This window comes from Pocillopora damicornis, chromosome 5 (assembly GCF_964200805.1).
Source record: "Pocillopora damicornis chromosome 5, jaPocDami1.2, whole genome shotgun sequence".
Lineage (NCBI taxonomy): Eukaryota > Metazoa > Cnidaria > Anthozoa > Scleractinia > Pocilloporidae > Pocillopora > Pocillopora damicornis.
In genome coordinates, this window is record NC_142674.1 from 24,194,518 (window position 1) to 24,212,465 (window position 17,948).

At 36.2% G+C, this 17,948-nt stretch overlaps 1 protein-coding gene across 3 annotated transcripts in view; it reads left to right on the plus strand.

Annotated features, from left to right (window-relative positions):
* Positions 1-17,948, plus strand: part of LOC113668816 (uncharacterized) — a 112,673-nt gene that overhangs the window by 9,379 nt on the left and 85,346 nt on the right. The window contains exons 4-6 of one of the 3 annotated variants that reach the window (XR_016186606.1): positions 101-145; positions 1,238-1,301; positions 2,259-2,389. The exons of 1 other annotated variant lie outside the window; for it this stretch is intronic. The gene's annotated coding sequence lies outside the window, so the exon portion shown is untranslated. Of the gene's footprint in view, positions 1-100; positions 146-1,237; positions 1,302-2,258; positions 2,390-17,948 lie in introns of those variants that run through there. One more of the 3 variants, XR_016186607.1, reaches the window with a different exon arrangement.

The following is a 17,948-nucleotide window of genomic DNA, read 5'->3' on the forward strand; positions in this document are numbered from 1 at the left end:
TAATCAAAATGTATTTATGAATAATTAAATTTCTATTCTTTAGTTTTCTCAGTTTGATACGAACTCCAATTTCTTAATTGATTATGTTTTACTTTTTCAGATTGTACAAGCGTTTTGAATCAGGTCACTGCCAAGTGCAAGAAAGGTAAAGTGTTCCTTTTTTTCCACCCTTACAAGTTTACTAAAAAGGCCATATTATTACTATACAGGTGTAAGTGACCAGAAATTACAATACAACAAAAAAAAAATACAAAAAAAAAAAAAAAAAAGAACGGTCATATTTTTATCATAAGACAGACATATTCTACTCGATAACTTTCATGGACGTCTTCATAATTCCTTTACCCACTTCATCTAGCAGCCAGCGCTTTAACAGTACCATCTCTTTTTTTTTACAACTCAATGCCACTCAAAGCACAGGTAGAGAAATGAATAACAAAGGCCCATACAAGAAGGACATACGGGTGTTTATGCGAGTATGTCGACGTATGTCGCTTGATGCGTGCACATGGTACTTCTTTACAGTGTCCCCTTATATTTGATCTGCACCGACCGTCTATATCAGTACACTTCATTGTTGCTAATGTCAACAAAAAATCTTCATTTTAAGCCCTAATGGTAAAATATCAAATTGCGCAACAAGTTTTCAAATGCAATTTTGATCGTTTCTCAATAGCTTGTGATCATAGTAGCATTATTATCATCATTATCATTGTTATAATTACTACAACAACAACAACAACAACAACAACAAGTCTTTATTTCTCACAAAAATGGAATTACAATGAAATAAGAAAAATGATTATAATGAAAAGGCAAAATAAACATAGTTGTATCATGTTGGAGCCTAGAGGCTGGAGGAACCGTTGGGTTTTCGAGTGAGCCCTCTATGAATTTTTATCTTTTAACCCTTGAACTATTGGTTGAAAGTCAATTGGTCACTTTATTTTTTAATTATCTTTCTCTATTGGAACAGGTTATTCATAAATATGTGTGATGTGGCAGGTTATGAAAAGTAATCGCAATTTCTTTTAATGCTATTGAAATTGTGCTGTATCAATAGCAATATCAGTAGCTACAATCAATCTCAGACTGCCTATCGTTCCTTTATCGGTGGGAGAACTTACCTAAGCAGCAAAAAAATCAGGGGATTGCTTACTTTCCTACCAAAAAAGGAACAATTTGACTCATTACATTCGATTTTGATTATTTTTTACCTTTTTTTGTTTCCACAAAGATTGCCATGAATCCCCAGATTGTTCTACTGCTCATTCTGGTAGCCGTCCCCTGCTCATCTGCTAGTATGTTACTATTACTACTTCGTAATGTTTAACTATTGGTCAACAGAGTGATTCTGTATGAATCCTTACAACCAAAAATGTTTAGCATGATAAATGCATTACAAATTCCAACCCTATTCTGAACAGGCTTTTCTGTATCTGAAGGAGACCTTGGAGGACTTAACCCGTTACTCCGAATTTTGACAGAACTGATACACTAAGTACTTGTAACAACCGGTCTAAACCATTCATAATCTCATGTTGGCGTTAATTTAAAAAAATAATGAGAAAGATTTAAATCTCAGGTAAGAAGCTCGCCGTGATTGAGGCGTGTCTTACTGGTAATTGCGACATTTCATCGAAAACTCGCCATCTTGAAACGTTCCCATGAAAATTTTATTGGACAATAAATGTCTATTTTTAATGATGGTAATAATAACAATGATGGTTAAAGTAAATCTCATCACATACTGGCGAATCAGTGAACTTCTGAATCGTGTATGATGTAGGCGATTTGTACTCCAATCGTTTCTTGAGAGTTTCAGTAGATTGGAAGACTTTATCTCTCATCGAGAACAAAGGGAAACTAATCTCAGGAGTTTGTTGCCATCAAGAAATTTTTCTTCTCGGGACAGAGTCAGACCTTCCTGGGCGCCTTCTGGAGAAAAAAATTCGCACGGGCTGTCTTTTAAGTAAACTTTCAGAAACTATGAATCGACGAAAAGGTTATTAAATACAGAATTCGATAAAATCATACCGATAAACTGAAAAGATGTGAAGTGGAAGTTGATGGTTATCAAACTTTGTCTTTAATGAAAAGTCAAAGCAAAATGTCAATCACAAAAGATCACTCACTAAAAGTAAGCTGCTCAAGTCGTGAAGCAGCCCTTAATATTCATTATATATTTTTGGTAAGAAATGTAGAAGAAGCGCCAACGTTTTGTCACGGTTCATGTGTTTCTTTTAATCATCTGCTAGTAACTTGTCGAAGCGATAAGATTGCTTGTGCAAATCAACAAAAGTGTATCTACGCGTCTGGACGCTGCGATGGGTACACTGACTGTAGAGATGCATCAGACGAACAATGCAGTAAGTACTGATGTTGATAGGTAACTTCTACTTCTGTACATCTTCTTATTCTTTATATGGGCTTATCGTAAAAATGCTATTCTCAAAAAGTAATATCAAATTGGAAGGCTCACTCTCTTTTCAAAAATATAGAAAAAAAAAGCTATTTTTTCCAAGAACCCCTCATTTGCAAGAATACCTCCAAGGCAGCGAAATAAAGCTTTGACGTAAATCATATGCAGAGGTATTTTTACAAAACTGAACTGGCTATTGGTTGAATGCCTTCACATTGGGTCATCTTTAGATTAAGAAGTCTAATGGCATGAAGACGGTTCTTGTGATGGCCAAAGTCACTTTAAAATCGAATGAAATAAACTGCAACTAGTTGAATGAGGTAGCGGCGATTTCATATACGAGATGAACTCCTTTTGTATCGTACCGTTGGAAAAAATCAAATGCATTAATTAGGAGACCAGAAATGATGATTTGTACTTTGCAACGTAAAATGCTCTATATGATAAATTTTTAAAGCAACCATTATTACGCATGCATGCAGTGAATGAAAACTTCGAGATTTCTCGAGTATATTGAGTTCCCCAAGCGTTAGCATATTAATTTGAAAAAGGTTTTCTGGAAATGTAGTCATGCACCCATTGGCATTGCCTTAATTGACTGTATTAATTGACTGCGAAAAGGCGAAAAGGCGAACGGTCGCAACACAGGGGATATTAAATTGCTAATGTAGAGCTTACGAATAAATTTTTCTTTTACACCAGTGCCAGTGCGCCATACACAAAATTTCATAGAGCTTATTGTAATAATACTAATAGACCAATTGAGTAACTTTTCCTTTTCTTTCATGTTTTACCTGCGCCAATCAGCTGGCCGTAAGTATCATAAATCTAAATCTATCTTTGTGTCGTCTCCTTGTAATATTGCTCAGATAACCGCATTAAAGGAATGGCATATTTTGTACACGTCGCTTGTATTTATTTGATTTACATGTAACTATCAATAGAAAATCTAAGGTTGCGGGTCTTTGAAATATTAAAAAATGATTTCAAGAGATGGATTGAAACAACAAAAACGGAACAAAAACCAAAGTTAGCTGGTCACTTCCTGCTTGATAGGGAGGCTGTATAAGATATGGAGGAAAGAAACTGATCAAACATGTTCACTGATTTCAGTTTTTCTTTTTTCCATATATATTTACAAAGCCTTTCTGTCAAGACAACTGAAATTCACGGATATTCATGATATAAAAAACAGTTTGATGCCGAGTCCTCATCCCTTCATTTTTATAAAATCAATCTAAAAATCAAACGAAAAAAACATGACACAGAGAGACCAAGGGTCAGCGGCAACTTTCTCCTTTCTGAGGACGACGTGAATTAAAATTTATCAAGGGAAATTGTGGTAGCAACAGCTTGCGAGTTGCTTGTTTGTCTGTGTATCGGTTCAAACATATTTAGCAGAGGAGAATTTTGAGACAAAGGCATAACCTCGGAGATGAAAATAACTGTCCTACAGTTTTTGACTTCAGAGCTAAGAAGTGTGTCTAAATTGTTTGGATTATTTCAGGTTTTGTTTGTTCTTTTCGTTTTCTTAAATACACAGGCTCAATATTTTGTCTTTAAATTGAAGTTATTTGTATTATCATACAGGAAAGTGTGCAAACTACGAGTTCACTTGTGCTAATGGAAAGTGTCTTAGTAAATGGAGACGTTGCCATCACGGAGATGACTGTGGTGATGGTTCAGATGAACAGCAGTGTAGTAAGTTTGTTATCAAATAGTGCAGTCGCCTTTCCTATGAGCTGATGGCTAACTATTCGAGTTGTGTTGTAGTAATCAGGTCGAGATACAAACAAATATTGGGAGCTGTCTCTCCGCCTTCTCTCTTTTTTAATGAATCGAATAATTAATAACTATAACTATAATATGGACCGAGTAAGCAAAATTAAGGCTTGTTCTTATTGTTGTTACTGCTGACAACGTAGTATGTTTCTCTTCAGTTTCCATTTCATTTTTATTGTTTACTTAGTTGTTTATTGTTGCTATTTATTTTCTTTCAACTGCAAATGCAATAAACAAATCCTGGTTACTACATAACTTGAGATTGTTTTCTTTTCTCTCAATGTACGAAACATTCTCACGGAAATATTAGCTCAACGTAAGTAATCTTTTGGATATTTTTTAGTAATTTCTTAACTTTTAAGTGCAAAAAAATATGTTCAGTTATTTATCACTTACTTATTCTATGTCATCTTTACTTTTCTGTAATTATTTCAGTGCAATGGTATTCACACTTTTGTCAAAGAGAAGCGTAGCAGCCACCTGTTTGAAGCATTTATGCTTGTGGGAGTGGAATTTTTTTTAGAAAGTTTTTTTTTTAATCGAAACTTACTGTTGACAGTCACTAGTATACAAAAAATTTACTAAAATCGATTCAATGTGTTTTATGTTTTCCCATTAAGTTTTGAAATGAGGATAGTTTGACGTCCTTCACGTTTCCATGGCGAGGCCCCTTGTTTTTGTATATAATGGATTTGTTTTATTTGCCCTGGCGAGCAGGATAACAATATGCTCACAGGTCACCAAGTTTTTGCAACACGACTTACAATAGCTCATCCTTTTCAGGAGGAGAATGAAAAGTAAAACAGTGCGCACCTTTGCTGTCAGGGTGTTGATGTTGATCTTTAGGGAATTTTTGAAAAGCACAGGGGAGGATTAAGTCAGCTGCATCATTCACTATGATAATAAAAACTGCGTGTCCAAAAGAAAAGCATTCAAATATTTTGATTAAATTTCTGGCACTGTATAGGAAATATCTCATTACTCTTCCCACTTTTCTATGCTTTTTTAACGAGGGGATGTGATAGCCAGCGATTTTCTTTTCTTTCCTTTTTCTATGTTTTTCATGGACTGCACTTCGGAAACATCAGGAAGTAAGTGCTACTTCAATTTCTTAATGTAGATGTGACTCCTAACATGTCACATGACCAAAAAGCTGCTAAACACTCCCATTCTGTACCCTTTCTACCAGCTGAAAACTGATAACGACAAAAGAAAAGATCAGGAGGCGTTGTACTTCATTTAGAAATCGAGATTTGCGTTTCAGCGTGGAAAATAACTCATGTTTCAAGGTCACACACTGAATCCTAAACCTTAATGAAAATTTTACTTTAGCCTCCCTTCAGGACTCACTTAATTTTTCTTTTGCAATGTTTTGAACAACAGATGATTGATTAAAATTAGATAAATAGCTTTTTCTTGTGGCATCATATTTAACTTTAAATGCAAGTTAGCGTGGATTTGAGTCCATTCAATGTTAAGGATTTTTTTTTCCTCCTTATTCTCTGCAAAGGAGATATCAAAGCGTCACCATCTTAAACTTAACGAAACTTGTTTTCGGTAAAAGTCTTGAAGAAAGACTTCTCCATACTTCTGTTCCACCGAAAGAAAATCAAAATTGTTTAAGAACAATATACTTCTTTTTTTTGTTTCAATTGCACCACATTGCATTAAAAACGTTTCAAGACCAAATGGCTTCGCTTTTCTTTCAGTTATTGATTAATGTGCTGATCAATTTAAAGCTTTAACATTCCCCCGTGGGGGAACTGTCGTTCGTGCCTAGGGTTGAGGACTGTGAGCCTCGCCTGGCTGGGGTTGGAATTTGAGCCGGAAGTGGCAATGCAAGTGTTTTAACTTATAATGTGGAGGTGTTTTAAGAAAAAGAGTTCACTTTTGGGTACGAATGGCTCCTGAGAAAAGGTCTACAAGGTCTAGCTTATAAGGCTTGGCAAATTTATAGAATGTCAGGATCGCTCATTTTGCCTTTTAAATAAAAGTTGACCATCAAGTCCAGCACTTGGGTAGGGTATTGAAACACAATTTTGGCCCCGGGAGCTGAAATTTGAACGGATCAATTTTCAAAAGTTCAAACGCCTGGAGCTCCCTGTGGGGGATGTTGAGTCTTCAAATTAATCGATGCATAATTCATTTATTGGTTTACTTATTTTTCATCTAATCTCCCTAACTTAATTGTCATTCTGTACTTTCTCTACTCATGTGCGGCCTTTGTGAAATACACCAGCGTGTAAGTGATTTTTGATTAGATTACTGAAATTAATAATTTAGTTATAACATCAGTTTCTGCTCCCCTTTCCATAACATTCCTAAATACCGCAAACGTGCATGAGTAACAAAACACAGGATGAGAGGATGAGGATGAGAATTTGATGTTCTAATACCAGTTGCTGTAATAGCAAAATAAATGACATATCTCGAAAACAGTTGATGAAGAATAACCGAGGCCAGCTTTCAGTCCCATATGATGATTGATGGGAAGTGTGTTAGTATTGCCTACTTGAACTATAAATGTTAGTTGAACTAAACAATGTTTTATAATTCTTGAATTCTGCTTATCCCTATTGTTTTCTTTGCTCTCGATATCGCCTTCGGTGGATCAAATACATTTTAATACATCAGGCGGTAAGTGAAAGCTTAGAACTAATTACTTTAAGGATAATGATACGTTGTCATCTCCTTTTGTTTGTTTGTTTGTTCAAGAATATCTTACGATTAAAACTGCCTTTCTTGCGTTTGGTGGACAACTAAGAACAACGAATGCGGAAGATTTTCATAAGAGAGAGGGGGGAGGGGGGAAGAGGGAGAGAGAGAGAGAGAGAGAGAGAAAGAGAGAGAGAGAGAGAGAGAGAGAGAGAGAGAGAGAGAGAGAGAGAGAGAGAGAGAGAGAGAGAGAGAGAGAGAGAGAGAGAGAGAGAGAGAGAGAGAGAGAGACTAGCATCTTCCTCGGCTCATGCTGACATTAAGGAAACTTTTAAGCAGAAAAGGAACAAATTAGACAAAAATCTGGCAATTACTGCAAGCTTCCTTCCATTCAGAAAAAATGCCATTGTTGACAAGTCCGCTTATAAGGTCGAAAACTTATTTCTGGTCAACAACTTTGACCCGCAATGAACAAGCGGAATGACACTTATCAACCAGTTGCCTAAAAATATTATCAAAAGTGTGATACGAGTTCTTATCCCTTGTGTTCAACCTTGTTTCATTGATTAGTTTTTGAAATTACTGCATTCTTTTTCTTAAATTACTCTTTCCTCACTTAAACTAACATTTTTTGTTACTTTTCTGTCCCTGGATACCGCTCAATACAGCATGTGAGTATGATTTTAATTGTCTATTCGAATTGTGAACTGTTGAACTAAAACAATTGTTAATTTAGACACAATTTGCTGATTTATGATTTTACTGTCTTTTCTATTCTCTTTTATTGTCTTACCTGACCTGGCGACAATAAGGTGGTAAGTAACCATTATCTTTTATTAACTTTCTTTGGCACTTTTGGTTTGACCGCTTACATAAGTTAACTAAAGTTTTTATGACTTTTTTTATGAATTTGATTTGATTGAATCGAATGCATATATCTTCGTTCATCGTCACCATTTAAACAGAATAAAATGTAGGCGATTTTCTGTTGAAAGGTAAACCTAATGTAACTAAAGTGCGGATTAATTTTTGGAGCGTGCGCATCCCGTTTTTGGTTGTGAGTTTTATTGGTATATGGGCAAACACCATAACTTCGAAAGGGGAAAACATTACGTAAAATATACTTATCGACTGGATAGGAGGGCCGGACAGATAAAGTTTTGGCTCGAGGTCATGCTAGTGCTTATAATCCGGTCCGGCCCGACCAAACTTATTCAATAAACATTTTACCACCAAGTATTGAAGATTGCGAAATTTTTGTCTCAACCTAGATAGGATGTACTTGCATATAAAAGAAGGGCGCGCGAGTCCGTACGGGTCACACGATGATTAAAATTATATTACATGCCTTAAGATGAGTTTTGGGTCTAATTCAGGTAACGCGTCTGCTTCAAAGAGTCTCAATGGGTTTAACTGTCTGTCATCAAACAGCCCAAAGTTTAATCATCAACCGTCAAAAAATCGTTCAGTTTTAACCTTCAAACGTTCAAAGGTCTTTTAGATCTTTCCGCCTCCTCCGCTTGCCACGAACAGTTCTAAGTGTCGAAGAACCGGCGTAATTGTTTTGCGTCTCTTTGGCGAACGGAGACAAGCGTTTGGTGAGTGCGAGGGAGGAGCGCAAAAAAAAAATACTTCCCACATTTCCACCGTTCCCATCAAATTGATTAGTGAATATGATGTGACAATCGAATATCTTTCAATAAAAGCGTAGCGTATCATGTTCTATGTTCGTTTAATTCCGAACAAGCCAACTGTAAAGGACAGGCAAAGAAAAAGCATCGCTGATGTATTTACAAGCACATAGAGAAGTAAATTGAGAATACGAATAGAACTGACCTTAAAAAAAAAACAACAACAACAGCAACAACAACTGTAAACAATGGGATGGAATAAATGTCATTTATGAGATTTATCCTCTGAAGGTAGCGGACGCACTAGGTTTACAAAACTTGCCCGCATACGCATTTGAAAACACCAAAATAACTGTGAAGATTTATTTACGTTCAAATATATCACCTTCTCATAGGTTTCGCTCGCATAGAAGCATACATTTCTTTGGAGAAACTGTTGTCTCGACATAAAACCATGTTTGCTGCAGTCTCCGCCGGTATCTGGGGAAAAATAGCTTGAACAATTGGTGTGGGTACAGTGTACAGGGTACAGGGTACAGGGTACAGGGTACAGGGTACAGGGTACAGCTGGTTTTGCCTTTCTTTTTTCTTTACTCCTCCTTCCGTGCGTGACTCACACTACGTGCTCGCTTCGTGCTTGCCTCCGTTTTCTGAAAAACACAGAAAAATTGCACCTTTTCTGCGGAACCTGGCCTCCTCAGTGAAACTAAGGACTAATGATTTCCTTTTTCTTGTCTTTCTTCACATCACAACGGATGGTAACAAGCAAACTTATTAGGCGGTAAGTACCTATTTAAAGTACTGTGTACATTTTGGTCTTCCTGTTTAATCTTTAATTAACTAAATTGATTAAGACCTCTAGATCGCATTTTCATAAAGTTTGACTTGGATATATCTGGTCTAACTACAGGTGGCCCAAGCTCCAGCTGTGAGATGATCATCTTGCGAAATAAGAGTCATGGCGAAATTATAAGAGTTTGTGTTGGAATATTTAAGACCACTCTTAGGAATTGTGGAGGCGCGGTGGCCTCATGGTTAGTGCGCCCGACTCCGGGTCGGGTGGTCCGGGTTCGAGGCCGGGGTCATTGTGTTGTGTTCTTAGGCACGACACTTTACTCTCACAGTGCTTCTCTTCACCCAGGTGTACAAATGGGTACCAGCAAATGTGCTGGGGGTAACCCTGCGATGGACAAGCATCCCATCCAGGGGGGACTAGCAATACTCCTAGCCGCTTCATGCTAAGAAAACCGGAGTTAAGCACCGGCCCCATGGGCCACCTGGGCCCATATAAAGGCTTTACTACTCTTAAGAATAAAAAAAATGCAGTCTAATTCTCAATAAAAATACCTCACCTTACTTGCACAGCGCATCACTTGTTATCTGACCGCTTACTACGTTAAGAAGAACCTATTTTAGCGACTTATCCATTTCTAGGTTTATTAACGTAGTAAGCGGTCAGATAACAAGCGATGCACTGTGGAAGTAAGGTGAGGTATTTTTTATTGAGAATTTGACTGTATTTACTTTTTTTTATTCCTAAGAGGTCTGAGAGCGATCGTAAATATTCCCATACAAACTCTTATAATTTCGTTATGACTCTTATTTCGCATGATGATCATCTCACAGCTGGAGCTTGGGCCGCCTGTGGTCCTGTGGTCCCTTCCGTTCTGTTCCTCACTGTAACATTACCACAGGTCAGGTTGCACGTATTACAAAATATTCTTTTTCATGAAAGGGAGGATTTGTTTAAAGGTCTGTTCTTCGTTGTAATGATATTAAGTTCGTAATATGCCGTTGATATGTTTAAAAATTAAATAACAACAAAATGAAAGGCCTCCTATCAATCTTTTTGTCAAACGTCCAGTTCTTGCAAAAAATACCGCAGCATTATTTCCATCGTTTTCCGCTTCATTTAATCATAGCTTGAATGGAAGTAACAAGCGTCTTTAAATAGTCAAATGAACCTTCATTCGACCAGGTTGTGCACCATACCTCAGAACCCTTTTTGTAACGACATCGACATTCAGATATGGAGGTTTTCACGGAGTCAATCAAGAGTAAAAGCTGTTTAAATTCCACTTAAATTCTAATCATAATACCCTTAACTATTTACTATTCTCAAAATGTCTTTTGTGGTTTCTCTATCTTGGTGTGCATAGGGGTACAGCTGTTTTTTGGTGTCTTTTTTTTTCACTCCTCTTCTCGAGCGTGACTCGCACTTTGCGGTCGCTTCGCGCTTGCCTCCGTTTGACTGAAAAACGCTGAAAAGTTGCCTGTTCTGCAGATCCAGGCCTCCTCAATGAAACTAAGGGTTTATGGTTTCCTCTTTCTTGTCTTTCTTTATATCAAAACGGAAGGTAAAAACAACTTTTTTTATGACGACGTCAACATTCAGGTAAGGAGGTTTTTCAGGAAGTTAGTCGAGAATAAAAGCTGTGGAAAATATTGCCTGATAATAACCCAAATTGGAACGAACACAGCTTTCCTGGCCTTTTTCCCGGGTGTGTAAGTTAATGATTATTAAGCTACAATTATTAACAACACTTCACTAAACAATTGTTGTTTTCTTTCTTTCATGTCAACTGATACTCAACAGTGTGTAAGTATCTACTTATTGTGCTACGTATGTCTATCCATTCCCTGATCTTGTTGTTTAAGATCAATCCTATTTCATTTAAAATAGGCCTTTGACTAGTATTTACATAAAATCCAATTTGAATACTTATCATTTTTTTTAAAACTGATATGTAATTAAAATTAGATTAATCTTACTTTGTGTTTGTCACTTGTCACATAACTTTCGGGCAGCTGAGTAATTTTGTTCGAGCTAGCTTGGAAGTAACAAGAACAATAAGAAACAATAAGCTACATTTTACACGAGGGTGTTCCATTTTGTTATTAAAAAAAGGAAAAGGGCCCTAAAACCCGATTCCTTTTTTTTTTTTTCCAATGACTCTGACATTTTTAAAAGTATTTAAATGCTAATGACAAAACCCTTAGCTACTCAATATTCTCAAAATGTTTTTCGTGATTTCTCTATCTTGGTGTGCATAGGGGTGCAGATGTTGTTTCTTCTTTTGCACTCCTCCTCTTTCGCGTTACTCGCACTTCACGATCACTTCGCGCTTGCCTCCGTTTGACCGAAAAACGCTGAAAAATTGCCTGTTCTGCAGATCCAGGCCTCCTCAATGAAACTAAGGGTTCATGGTTTCCTCTTTCTTGTCTTTCTTCCTATCAAAACGGATGGTAAAAACACACTTATTTTTATAACGACATCGACATTCAGGTAAGGATGTTTTTCTCAGGGTTAGTCGAGAGTAAAAGCTGTGGAAAATATTGCCTGATAATAACCCAAATTGGAACGAACACAGCTTTTTTGGCCTTTTCCCTGGGAGTGTACGTGAAGGATTACTAAGCTACAATCGTTAACAACACTTCACTGAACGATTGTTGTTTTCTTTCTTTCATGTCAACTGATGCTCAACAGACTGTAAGTATCTACTTATTGTTCTACGTATGTTTATCCATTCCCTGATCTTGTTGTTTAAGATCAGTCCTATATTATTCAAAATAAGCCTTTGACTAGTATTTGCATAAAATCCAATTTGAATATTTATCATTTTTTTCTTAAACTGATATGTAATTAAAATAAGTTTAATTTTACGTTGTGTTTGTCACTTGTAACATAACTTTCGGGCAGCAAAGTAATTTTGTCCGGGCTAGCTTGAAAGTTACATGAACATTAAGAAACAATAAGCTACATTTTACATGAGGGTGTTCCATTTTGTTTTTAAAAAAAGGAAAAGGACCCTTAAATCGGATTCCTTTTTTTTTTTCAATGATTATGACATTTTTTTAAGTATTTAAATTCTAATGATAACTATAGCTCCAGGCGTCGAAACAACGTCGGAATGTCCCAAAGATACACAGGATTTAATGCGAGGACATCGAGCGAAATACTGATTCGAGACACCAAAGACCAACAATAATTCCAAACGCAGTTTATTCGTACTAATTGTGACTTGATGTCCAAAACTGTCAAACTAAAATACAATTAAAAAACCTAGTTTAAGCGATACTAAAGGACTGAAACAAAAATAACTATTTTATGACACGAATACATATCAATTACACGAGTGCAAACACAGCTAACAATGCAACATTCGGTAACAGGAAAAGAAAACAAGGAAATCATACAATAATACGGTCGCTTACCGATTGTCCTCTCTGTAACGCCTGAATGAGTCGCAATGAACGCAGAAACACTCGCAATAAGCTCTCTTGTCTAAACTATCTACCGCAAACGACAACGCACGAGGTCTGACATATGATATCGAAGCGTCACTAATACAAAAACAAAGACTAATACGTAACAGAAATAATACTTAACTCGACAACAAATACAATAACACCCTTAACTATTCATTATTCTCAAAATGTTTTTCGTGGTTTCTCTATCTTAGTGTGCATAGGGGTACGGTGTTCTTTCGTGTTTTTTTTTTACTCCTCTCGCGCGTGACTCGCTCACGCGCTTGCCTCGCGCTTGCCTCCGTTTGATCGAAAAACGCTGAAGAATTGCACCTGTTCTGCAGATCCAGGCCTCCTCAATGAAACTAAGGGTTTCCTCTTTCTTGTCTTTCTTCGTATCAAAACGGATGGTTAAAACAAACTCCTCAGTCTTTAAGTACCTATTTATCGTAATGCGTATGTTTTTGTCTTGCTGCTTAAGCTTCACTGAACTTAATTGACGAAGGCCTGAACCCAAAACACTAAGAACAGTTGAAAAGAGAAATAGGGGGTAATCTTTACTGTTGTGTAGCGTTATAGACATATGGAAAACTATTACAGAACTTAGTTGTGAATTTAAGTCGTGAAATAAAAAGTAAAATCATCAAAATGAAAAGAAATATCATGAAGTTGAACGTGGCCTCCTCAAAGAAACTAAGGATTAATGATTTCCTCCTTCTCATTTTCTTTACATCACAACGGATTGTAACAAACTAACTCATACCGCAGTAACATTTACACTTATTTTAATCTACGGAGAAATTTCTTCAATTAACTATAACTTAAATGGCGCTGTAAATAGTCAATGAACTTTCATTCGACCAGGTTGTGACTTGTATACCATACGTTAGTTCCTTTTTTTCCAACCACATCAAGATTTAGACATGGAGGTTTTTCACGGAGTCAATCGAGAGTAAAGGCTGTGAAAAAATATATCTTATAATAACAAATAAATAAATAAATAATATAATAATCAAATTTGGAAAGAGCGCAGCTTTGCTGGTGCTTCTCTGAGGGTATAAGTTAATGATTACTAAGCTAAAATTATTCTTTCTTTCATGTCAACTGATTCTCAACAGCGGATGAGTATCTACTTATTGATTGTGCTACGTATGTTTATCCATTCCCTGATCTTGTTGTTTAAGATCAAAAAAACAAAAAAAACCAAGCCGAAGTTTGAACTCGGGAGTTTCCTTTGGAAAGCCCGAGTAATAGGCCTTTGGTTAGTATTTGCATAAAAGCCAATTTGGATACAGTTCAGTTTTAATTACATTAGTCTCACGTTGCGTTGGTTCCTTGTCAAGTTACTTTCGGGCAGTTGAATAATTTTGTTTGAGCTAGCTTGGAAGTTACAAGTTTCTAATTGCACCGCACTTCAGATTTACTCCTGGAACATGGTCAAATAATGGCAGCTGAGAAAGCTTGAATTTAACGCTAAAAACAACCGCTTAGGTCCTTCGTAACGGATTGAAATTGTGCAGGGTACATGGAATAGTCACACTGTCATAATGAGAGAAAAAAAAATGACAATTGAAAATTCTATCTCAGGGGCACTTTAAGATGTGCATCCTCTTTGAATTTAATTATTTCAAGAGTTACTTTTTTGATAAAAAAAAACATTTCGAAAAAGTGCCTTTTTGCTTTGTTAATCGTAAATTTGCATAATATACACTCACTGACTTTAGTGCATTCGCGACCCGTTTCTCTGTAGTAGAAAATTTCATGCATACAAATCTATATTGAACTTAAAATTAAAGTCTTTCTCTGTTTTCGGTTTGAGATTATGAAGTAGTTTACGTTCTGACTGGCCCAAGCTCGCGAAAATAGCATTTAAAAGATTAATTAAAAAACTGCTTCCAACGGTGCTTGGGATTGAGGACTGTTATGTTGACGCCCACTCACTAAACTTGAAATTCAGCACCAGTAATTATTGTGCCCTATAACTGTATTTATTAGTACAGGTAGCAATATGATTGCGAGCGCAATTTGGTGTTAATGAGCACGAGTAAATTTTTCAAAGACAGCAAAATTGCACGAGCCCTTGGTGTCATGTCCTCCTCTCTCTCCCTCTTTCGTTTCAACGCTACCTCTATTTAATATTTGCTCTATATGCGCTTTGATTGAATAAATAAACAAACGACATGAAAACGATCCCGTTAAACCAAGTTTGCTCCGGACATCCTCACCGAGAATGATGAACAACGATTTCCTCGCTCGTGAGTAAGATTGTAGTAAAAAAGGGGAAAAAGTCACCTGATAGTAATCCAATTAAGAAATGTTCCACGCAATAATAATATCAATTTACACACATGCTGTTGGTCTATGTTTTATTTTGAAAAAAAAGAAAATGAGAGTTCTCTTATTAATTTAGATGTTACCAACTAAACCAGATTAATGTCGCAAGATGTCAAAAAAGGGCCTTCTGCAGCTTTGATTATAGAGAGCTCTCAAAATTATTTTAACCAACGTGGTCTTATATACTTACCACCAAAGAAGTTTTCAATGGGCAAAGTTTGAGGCAAAACGTTTTTCCGATGCGAAAAGAGTAAGCTACTTAAATGTCCCCTCCTCCCACCCCCCCTCCCCCCCAAGTACAAACAAACAAACCTACAGATCCTCTATCACATTAGTACTAAGAAAATAGCTCACGGTCTATTTCAAATTTTTAATAAACTAAGGAGCATTGTTTCTCAGTGTAAAGTGTACTACACCCTAGTACCAAAGGACGAAGATATTCAACGAGAGTACACAGAGTAAAATCCAAAAATAAACAAAAACAAAAATAAATCCAGCCCAAGTGTAATCCAACTAGACAATAACGCAGCTTTCCTAGTTCCCTCACGAAAAGTGATCTGTTAACTCATTCCGATATGGTGATTATTTAGACAAATCATTTGAGGATCAAAATTGTGCAAAAATATTCTCCATTTGTCGATCTTGCTGTTCAGTTCAATTCAAGGTTTTAATGGGAAAAGTATGAGGCAAAACTTTTTTCCGTTGCGAAATGCTTTAGACCGCTCCTACAGAGATTGCCACTTAAATGTTTCCACTCTTTTCCCCTCCCCCCCTCCCCCCCCCTCAATACAAACATATAGGTTCTTTATCACTTTAGAAATAAGAAAATAGCCAACGGTTTATTTCATAATTTTGATCTTTTAAGTAGCAGGTGTATTGCACCTTAGTACCAAATGAAGGGGATAATTGAGAGTAAACACTGTAAAATCATCAAAAAAAAAAAAACAAAATAAACAAAATAAACAAAAAGAGAACGGAAAAAAACTAAAACGAAATAATCGAATAAATTAATAAATGGCATTAAAACGATCCAATTAAACCAGGTTAGCTCAGGACATCCTCAATGACAATCATGTTCAATGATTTCCTCGCTCGTATCTTGAGTAAGGTTGTAGTAAGAAAGGGGAAAATTAGAACAGATCGTAGCGTACCACGCTAAAATCATAAAGCAAGAGAGCATTAATTTACTTTTGTATCTTTTCTTTCATTTCCGGTCATGTGATGCTCAACAGCTTGTAAGTATCTATTTATTGTGTTACGTACGTTTATCCACCCGTTGATCTTGCTGTTCAGCTCGAATTCAATTTTATCTAAAATAGGCATTTGGTTAGTATTTGCGTAGAGTTCAACTTGGATACATACATTTTAATTACTTGAATTGAAGAACCTTACGCTGGACAACAAACTTATCAGTGTGAAAGAACCTCTTTATTGAACTTGAATTTCATTGACTTTCTGTACCGTTTTTCACTCGTGATGTTATATTTAGTTAAGAAAAAGAAATTAAAGTTGCTGAACATATCAAGGAATTCTTTGCAATGAAGTCTTTAAATAAAGGTTTTAGTACATCACTATGCAATGTTTCACTGATAAGTCACTGAGCTATGTTATGATTAATAATAGAGAAGTAATACTTACAAATAGTTCTTATCACTCAAATTTGCATCATTAATGAATTATTATAGAGTTTTCCCAATCGATGAAACTATTGGCAGCTTTATTAAAGCAACATAGCGAACTTCTGAAATGCGGGAAATGTGGTAACTCTAAGAATAGACCGTATCGTTCTAAATGGTGCACAAGGACCTTTCATACGTTGAAATTTAGATAAAGCTGTAGTTAGAAAAAGTATATTAGCTCATAAGCTTTTGCATTCAATACTAACAATATTTTCTTTTATCATTATTTCTCTCTATTTTCCAAAATGAAATTAATCTCCAGGCTGTAAGTACCCAACATTTTATTTATTTACGCGTATCACAGACATTCTAACGTACGCACATGCCGAAAATGCTTTGAAGTAAGCTGTAATCTTAAAACACTAATTCTGCTTCTTTTATTTCCTTTTTCTCCCTCAATCTTACTGGACATATCAAGTTGGTAAGTGGTTTAACGTTCATTATCAAAACGAACTTTTATCGATAACACTTTTTACTCAGGCGCTCCGTAGTGGGGTCGGTTCATTTACAAATCTCTGTCAAGAATGTAAGGAACAAGTGTGAGTGCAAGTATTTCACATCAAGGGTTCAAGAACTACTTTAAAAACATGTGAAGTTACTCTGCTGTGTGGAAGTGATAACTCTTCCACATACCTTCCACACATTTTTAACTTGCCTTATGCAATTAATACATGAGCAATAAATAATGGTAATAGGACTGAGAAGAGTCCAATTTGGTCTGTAACCATACGAGTGATGATCGAAATCGGAAGACCGCACAGCGGGAATCAGATTTGTTAATTACGAGTTTGATTACAGATAAAATTGGACGACTTGAATTACTGTTTTCAGTTAGTCAGAACTATGAAAAAATTTGAGAAGGAAAATAGACATCAGTTGTACGTTTTCATTGAAAAAACAACAATTAACTCGGCGAAGTGCGCGACAACATCGCTGACTGTCCACTTACACGGGCACGACGTATCCACTGTCCTACTAGACAATCCGATTAAAAGGCATGGCGCGTACTATGATATGATGAATGATTTTTCTGGATACACTTTGGACCCTCTGGACATCAGGGAATAAAACAATTTTTAATGCGAGCACTGTAATTCCTTAAAAATTCGTAGACACTTAATGGGACGCTAAGAGTATTTAGATTATCCTTAAAGTGCCTATGACACAAAATTGTTTTGCGTAAATAATTAGCTCATC